At 39.7% G+C, this 6,455-nt stretch overlaps 1 protein-coding gene across 1 annotated transcript in view; it reads right to left on the minus strand.

Moving 5' to 3' along the window:
* Nucleotides 1-6,455, minus strand: part of LOC116691809 (growth factor receptor-bound protein 10) — a gene marked incomplete at its 5' end in the record, with an annotated part of 63,225 nt that overhangs the window by 42,365 nt on the left and 14,405 nt on the right.

Below are 6,455 nucleotides of genomic sequence, written 5' to 3' on the forward strand. Positions count from 1 at the left end.
AATTGACCTGAAGTGCCGCTGAAATATATTTAGAATCAAGATTTATTTACAAGAAATGGCTCATTTTAATAAACAGCTTTTGTAATAATGTTTCAGTGCAAAAAGAAACTGTCAAAAAGTATTTTAATATTCACAGCTTGGTAAAGCCCATTGAGTCAATTTTTGCAAAGACATAAGTGTTGTCGCCTTGTCATATGAGCTTCACCTGTGACTAATAATGGATCAGTTAGGTCTCAGGACCCCGCAAGACAACTGCTTGAGAGGACCGTTTGTCGGCTCGAAAATCCAAGGCCAGCCCATTTTCTACTGCAGCAAAGCTCCACTAGACCTGGTCCCCTGAAGTCCCAGTGTCAACCTGAACAGTTTATCGGATTCTGTCTTGAAAGGGCCTCCATGGTCGAATCAGTGCCCAGAAGCCAGCCCTCAACAAAAGACAATTGAAAAACTGAGTGGCATTTGCCAAGGCCCACAGCCTGCTAAAAGGATGGACGCTGGAGAAGTGGAAGAAAGTGGATTTTTCAGATTAATCTTCAGTTGAATTACACCACAGTTGCCGCAAATATTGCAGGAGACCTACTGGAGCCCGCATGACTCCAAGATTCACCCAGAAAACAGTGATTTGGTGGCGGAAAAATCATTGTCTGCGAACATCCAGTATGGGGGTGTGTGAGAGATCTGCAGGGTGGAAGGCAACATCAATAGTCTCAATACCAAGAATCTCAGCTACCGCTTATATTCCCAACCATAAAGAGGCCAAATTCTCCGCAGGATGGTGCTCCATCCATACTTCCATCTCCACTTCAAAGTTCCTCAAGGAGAAGAAGATCAGATGCTCCAGGATTGGCCGGCCCAGTCACCACATGAACATCATTGAGCATATGTGGGGTAGGATGAAAGAGGAAGCATGGAAGACCAGACCAAAGAATATTGATGAACTCTGGGAGGCATGCAAGACTGCTTTCCTAGCTATCCTGATAACTTCATCAATACATTGTATGAATCCTAGCCAAACCGCATGGTTGCAGTCCTTCAAGCTCATGGAAGTCATACAAGATATTAAATTTGAATCTCACAGCACACTATTTAATTTGCTGACATATTTTGTATTTGCAGTAAATTTTTCAATTTATGTATAGGCGACAAAACTTTTGTCTTGCCAAAATTTGACCTTTCTGTCTTGTTTAATGAAATCTTGTTTCAGTGAAACTATTTATTTCGTGCATTGAACATCATTTGGAGGGGTTTAGCTGTTCATATGAGCTATTTCTACACCAATTGATTAATTAAAAGTCAGGTTAATAGCAGGTGTTTCTACAAAATAGTAAGAGACAAGACTTTTGTCAGGATGTAGAGTAGGTCTAGATCACCTCTATAATTTACAAAGCCCCAACAATGCTAGTAATTCCCCCAAGAGCAAGCAGTGCGACAGTGGCGAGGAATAACTCCCATTTAGGAAGAAACCTCGGACAGACCCAGGCTCTTGGTGGCGGTGTCTGACGGTGCCTGTTGGGGGTGTGACGCACAGTGGCAATAATAGTCACAATAAGATAAGGGAACAGTGACTACAAATGGTAGCTGTAGTAGTTTATGTCATAGCAGGCACTGCATTGCGTTACAGGGTGTAGGTGGCATAGCAGCAAAGCAGAGCATAGACGGACGTAGCTAGAATGAGAAGCGCTAGAACAGTCTGGTAACACAGAAACGACAGCACTTTACTGTAATGCAGCCTTTAAAACCAGGAAAAAACAACATTTACACAAGTCGATATTACGATTTCCAAAATCTAAGAAGATATCTAGCTTCATATAACGATATCAATAAAATATCTATATATTGCCAGGCCCTGCCTGCATTTACAGCAGCGGTCATAAATATATTTTTCTTCTTTTTTGAACACATAATCAAACAAATACTTACAAATGACATGAGGGTAAACCATACACAGCAAAGTGAGCAAATTCCAAAAGTAACTTCTGGAATTTTGCTTATCTTACACATAATCTTCTTATCATCCATCTTTCTCACTAAGTGAGACATGTACCCTCCAGCTAGAGAGAGAAAATAAATGTACTCACAATCTACCTAGTTTGGCTTCTGATGGGGATTGCCAGAGCTGTTTGCATACAATAAAACACACCCATAAACTTGTGCACGGATGCAGGATTGTTGCGTCCTAACTAGTCATCGAGTACAATCACCTATGTATGTCACAATCAGACAAACAAAGATATGCGTCATGCACCCAGATATAAGGCTGACAGATTGATGACACGACATCATGCAGGCACGCACGCACAGGCTTTAAACCCATAAAGATCTGAGCAGTTAGCAAACTAAGGTTTTTCTTTCTTTGACGTTGAGTACAAAAAATAAAAATATCCCAGATATCCAGAGAACATTTACACCTTTATGCCATGGCCACATGGCCAATATTACAGCTTTAATTAGATCCTCTCAGAATATCACACAAAGCGACAGAATGCAGACAGAGCTGTTGATGGTGGAATTTCTGCAGATGTGATGCAGTTGCTTATCGGCAAAAAACTTTTGAAACACTACACTGGATAATATCTCTACCTGTAAAGATCAACATGTTATTGTAAGCAAGTAGCATAAACTGCACCCCAAGGTCTGAAAGACGTTAAGACGTAACTAAATGTCCCCCCCCCCCCACCCAGTCCTCATGCGAGATGTTTTAAACAACAAAACAGAGACATACCAGCAACATCTGACAGATGCACAATCAAGAATGTATTGATTGCTGTATCACCTAAAAGAGGGACCTATATGAGAATCATACACTGGCTGTGGTTTTAGGACACGCAGGTATACAGGATAAAGTGGGTAAAGCATGGTATTTACACCTCAAAAGCTTTATTAGGAAGAGACAATATTGAGGTTAAATGGACGGCTGATACTGTGTAATAAATGGATAGGGGTATCGCTAGGGCTATCACTAACTTCAATAGTGATTAATTTGACATTATTTTCTTGATTCAGTTATTGATCTTTATCATAAAAAACTGTTAATAATGATCCAAAACCCCATGAATTCAGTTTACATAATACTTAAGACAATAATAACGGACTATCAGTTCATTTCTAATTGATTGCCATTATTTTTCTGTCAAACAATTTAGTCTATTAATCAAATAATCATTTCAGCTCCAAACTGTCCTGTACAATATATTTTTCAAATGTGTTGGTGGTTCATCATATTTTAGGAGTTGTATGAATGTTTTAATTGGAGGTTTAACATGCCAGAGTGAAGACCTCTGTTTTAAAGTCAGTCCTCCATCTGTTCTTTTCAGATTTTGGCCTTTACTTGAGTGTAACAGTTTGAACAAAATAACCAACATAATCGAGTGTAACTTTGATGGTCAAAGGATAACACTGACATTGTTGTCCTCTTTCCCTCTATGCTTGAGCTCATTTCCCCCTTGTCTTCTAAGAACATATAATCAGTTAATTAGGGGTAAAAAAAAAAAGACTCCAAAGCTTCCTTTGTTGTCTGAGCCACACTAAACATTCCCCCCATTGACTCTGGACCAACAACCAAAAACAGAATAGTGAAAATGTCCAATAGCATCCAACATAAACAAACACACAAATAAATTCACATGATAAGTTGTCTGCTACAGCGTGGAAGAATGTAACTGCCTTGCCTCAGATATCTTAATGTTAATACTAACATATAGATATTAGACAGGGAATTTAACTAAACCTCACAAAGTCACTTTCAGATGATTTATCTCACAGGCACTACTACACTCATGACTGACTGCTGGAATGTCAAATGCATCGTTATGTCAGATGTTAAGTTGAAGTAGCAGACCACATCTGAGCACCCCAACTTTCTTCACCTCAAAGTTGATTTCCTGTTGCAGTGTATGTGAATGACATCATCTGACAGCCATAGGCAGAGGCAGAGGCTGTTGCTTGGCAATGGATTTCCACTGAAAAAGTCTAATGAAAATTAACTCAGCTATCGGACTGAAGTCACTCTGGCATGTGACAGGAAACAACAAAGAGAGGAGCATCTGTGAGAGACTGGGAAGATCTCAAATCTGTGTCATGCCCAGCTCGGCCTCGTCATTGTTATAGGTATTTAAAAAGACTGCATTTGGGCAAACTTATTAAACTTTGAAAATGCTAACTTCACAATAAAATACTATGTGCATGGAATTTATGGCTTGCATATTGTGAATACATGTGGAGCTACTTCATTTCCAGACATCAAATATTGGCTTGCAATGCCACAATAAGCCAGTCAATCGCATCTCAGTCCAAACGTGAAATAATACAGGTCATGTTCCAACAAAGCCATACTGTTCCCACCAAAAGAAATTGGTTTATAACACAGCAAGTAGTCTGGTGGCTCTATTACAGCGGCGCTAAGAATAAAAGTGTGGGTTTACTGGAAAACAGTTTAATAACATCTGCGAGGATTATAACCTACTAATAACACCAGAAGTACTGGGGCTAACTAAACAAATCCTTGCTCAAATGGTAGACCTTCGGCAGCATACATATACAGTTTGTGAGACTGATAAAATGGAAAAAGTGGTCTTGTCACCCATTGCTTGAGGAATTTAAAAAGATGAGCCAGTGGAAGAGATCTAACAAAAAAATCTAAATGGTCTGGAGTACCCATGGTCATACAGGCTCATAACACCTGTCTGGCATTATCTACTTATAAAACCGGGTATCTACCCAAAATGCTATATTCAGGCAGTGCAAGGAAAAAAGTTCCTAGTGTAAGTCTGCCTCCCCGGTCCTCCTGAGTTCCCTCCTCCCGCTTATCCTGAAAAAATACAATGTATTTCTGTCCATTTATTTCACATGCTGGGGCCAGCGTTCTATTTACTCGTTGAGTCCTCACAGACTCCCCGCCCTTACTCCCATGCGAGACCATATTGTGCTTAAATCTCATGCTCCATTGTCATGGATGAACCCTGTATGGCGTAATTAGTTATACGGCGTGATTATAATGGCACCCTGTGTCCATGAGATCACCTTTGAACTGCTGAAATGTTTACAGCGGAAGAGACCCAAATATATTAGTCCTGTCAAACAACTAAAATATTTAATCACGATTAATCGCATTAATGGCATAGTTAACTCAATTAAGCGCACATTTATTCTATTTTAAATGTCCCTTGATTTCTTTTTGTCCCATTATTTTTTCTCATTTAATGCTCTTTGATCAACATGGAAAAGCGGATCGGCTTGCTTTGTGCAAAGTTTTTTTTATTGAAAACAACATTGGCATATAGCCAACTAGTGTTCAATTTCACACGTAACATTCTCACTTGGAGCAGTCATTCACACTTAATGTAATAATCTCTCACAGGTGTAACACTGTCCTCAATAAAAGGGTGAAAACCATATTTGACGATGGAGGGAGAATTTGCATCAGCGTGTGCTTGGTGGTATTTCGACCGGACGTGCTGCGATATAGCTAAGTTCGACACACACACATATATCTTTAGTCTTGTCAATGGAACCATTTAGCAACTTTTTAAAAAAAGTTATTCCATTCCGAATCTTATTGGCGTCCATTTGTGTCTCATGCTCACCACCACTCACAAAACTTAACGTTATTACTCTTTGGCCGGCTCGCAAGCCAAACAAGTGTGTGCAGCGTGCCTGTTGTTCTGTTTCCGGTCTAGTTAGATCCGGTGTAGTTTTTCTAACATTACTAGTTGTTGCAACAGCATGTGAAAAGAACTAAAAGTTTGCTAGGCCAAAAGAACGTTAATCTCACAATAAAAAATGTACGCTGTTAAAATGGGTTTGAGTTCACCGCGTTAATAACGTGTTTAACTGACAGCACTAAAATATATTATCTTTATATAATATCCGCGCGACCGCGCAGTGGAGATAATGAGCAGCAAGTAGCTCTAAACACTTTACTGAGACGAGAGAGCACACACACAAATAAATAGAATAAAGCATATTACAACAAGTCAATGTACAGTCCCCATAGTATGCAGTATATACCCATAGTAGTGGTACCAGATCCCAAATTAATGAAATAAAGCATATTTTACACCAAGTCAATGTACAGGAAGTCCCCATAGTATGCAATTTCATAAGACAGTCCCACTATTATGTAAACAGCAGATGTCGATGTCAGAGTTTATGCACTTACAACACCAACATAACTCTTATTTGACTGGTTTAAAGTGCAAACATCAGCACAAACACAGAAGCCCAGACACACTCGCACACACACATTCTATTGGTGGTGGTGGACCAACCTTGATGGTTAGGAGAACTTCGATTGGCTGATTGCTGGAAGCTCGACCAATGAGGTCAGCTTGTCTGTGATTGGAGGACAGGTCTATATTTCCTGCTGTGGAGAGAGAAGCAAGGAAAAACAAAATCAATATTTTGCCACTGAAACTTTGTTACAGGAGCCAAAACCCACAATGTTGAGCGTAGAGACAACC

Source organism: Etheostoma spectabile, chromosome 6 (genome assembly GCF_008692095.1).
Source record: "Etheostoma spectabile isolate EspeVRDwgs_2016 chromosome 6, UIUC_Espe_1.0, whole genome shotgun sequence".
NCBI classification, from domain to species: domain Eukaryota; kingdom Metazoa; phylum Chordata; class Actinopteri; order Perciformes; family Percidae; genus Etheostoma; species Etheostoma spectabile.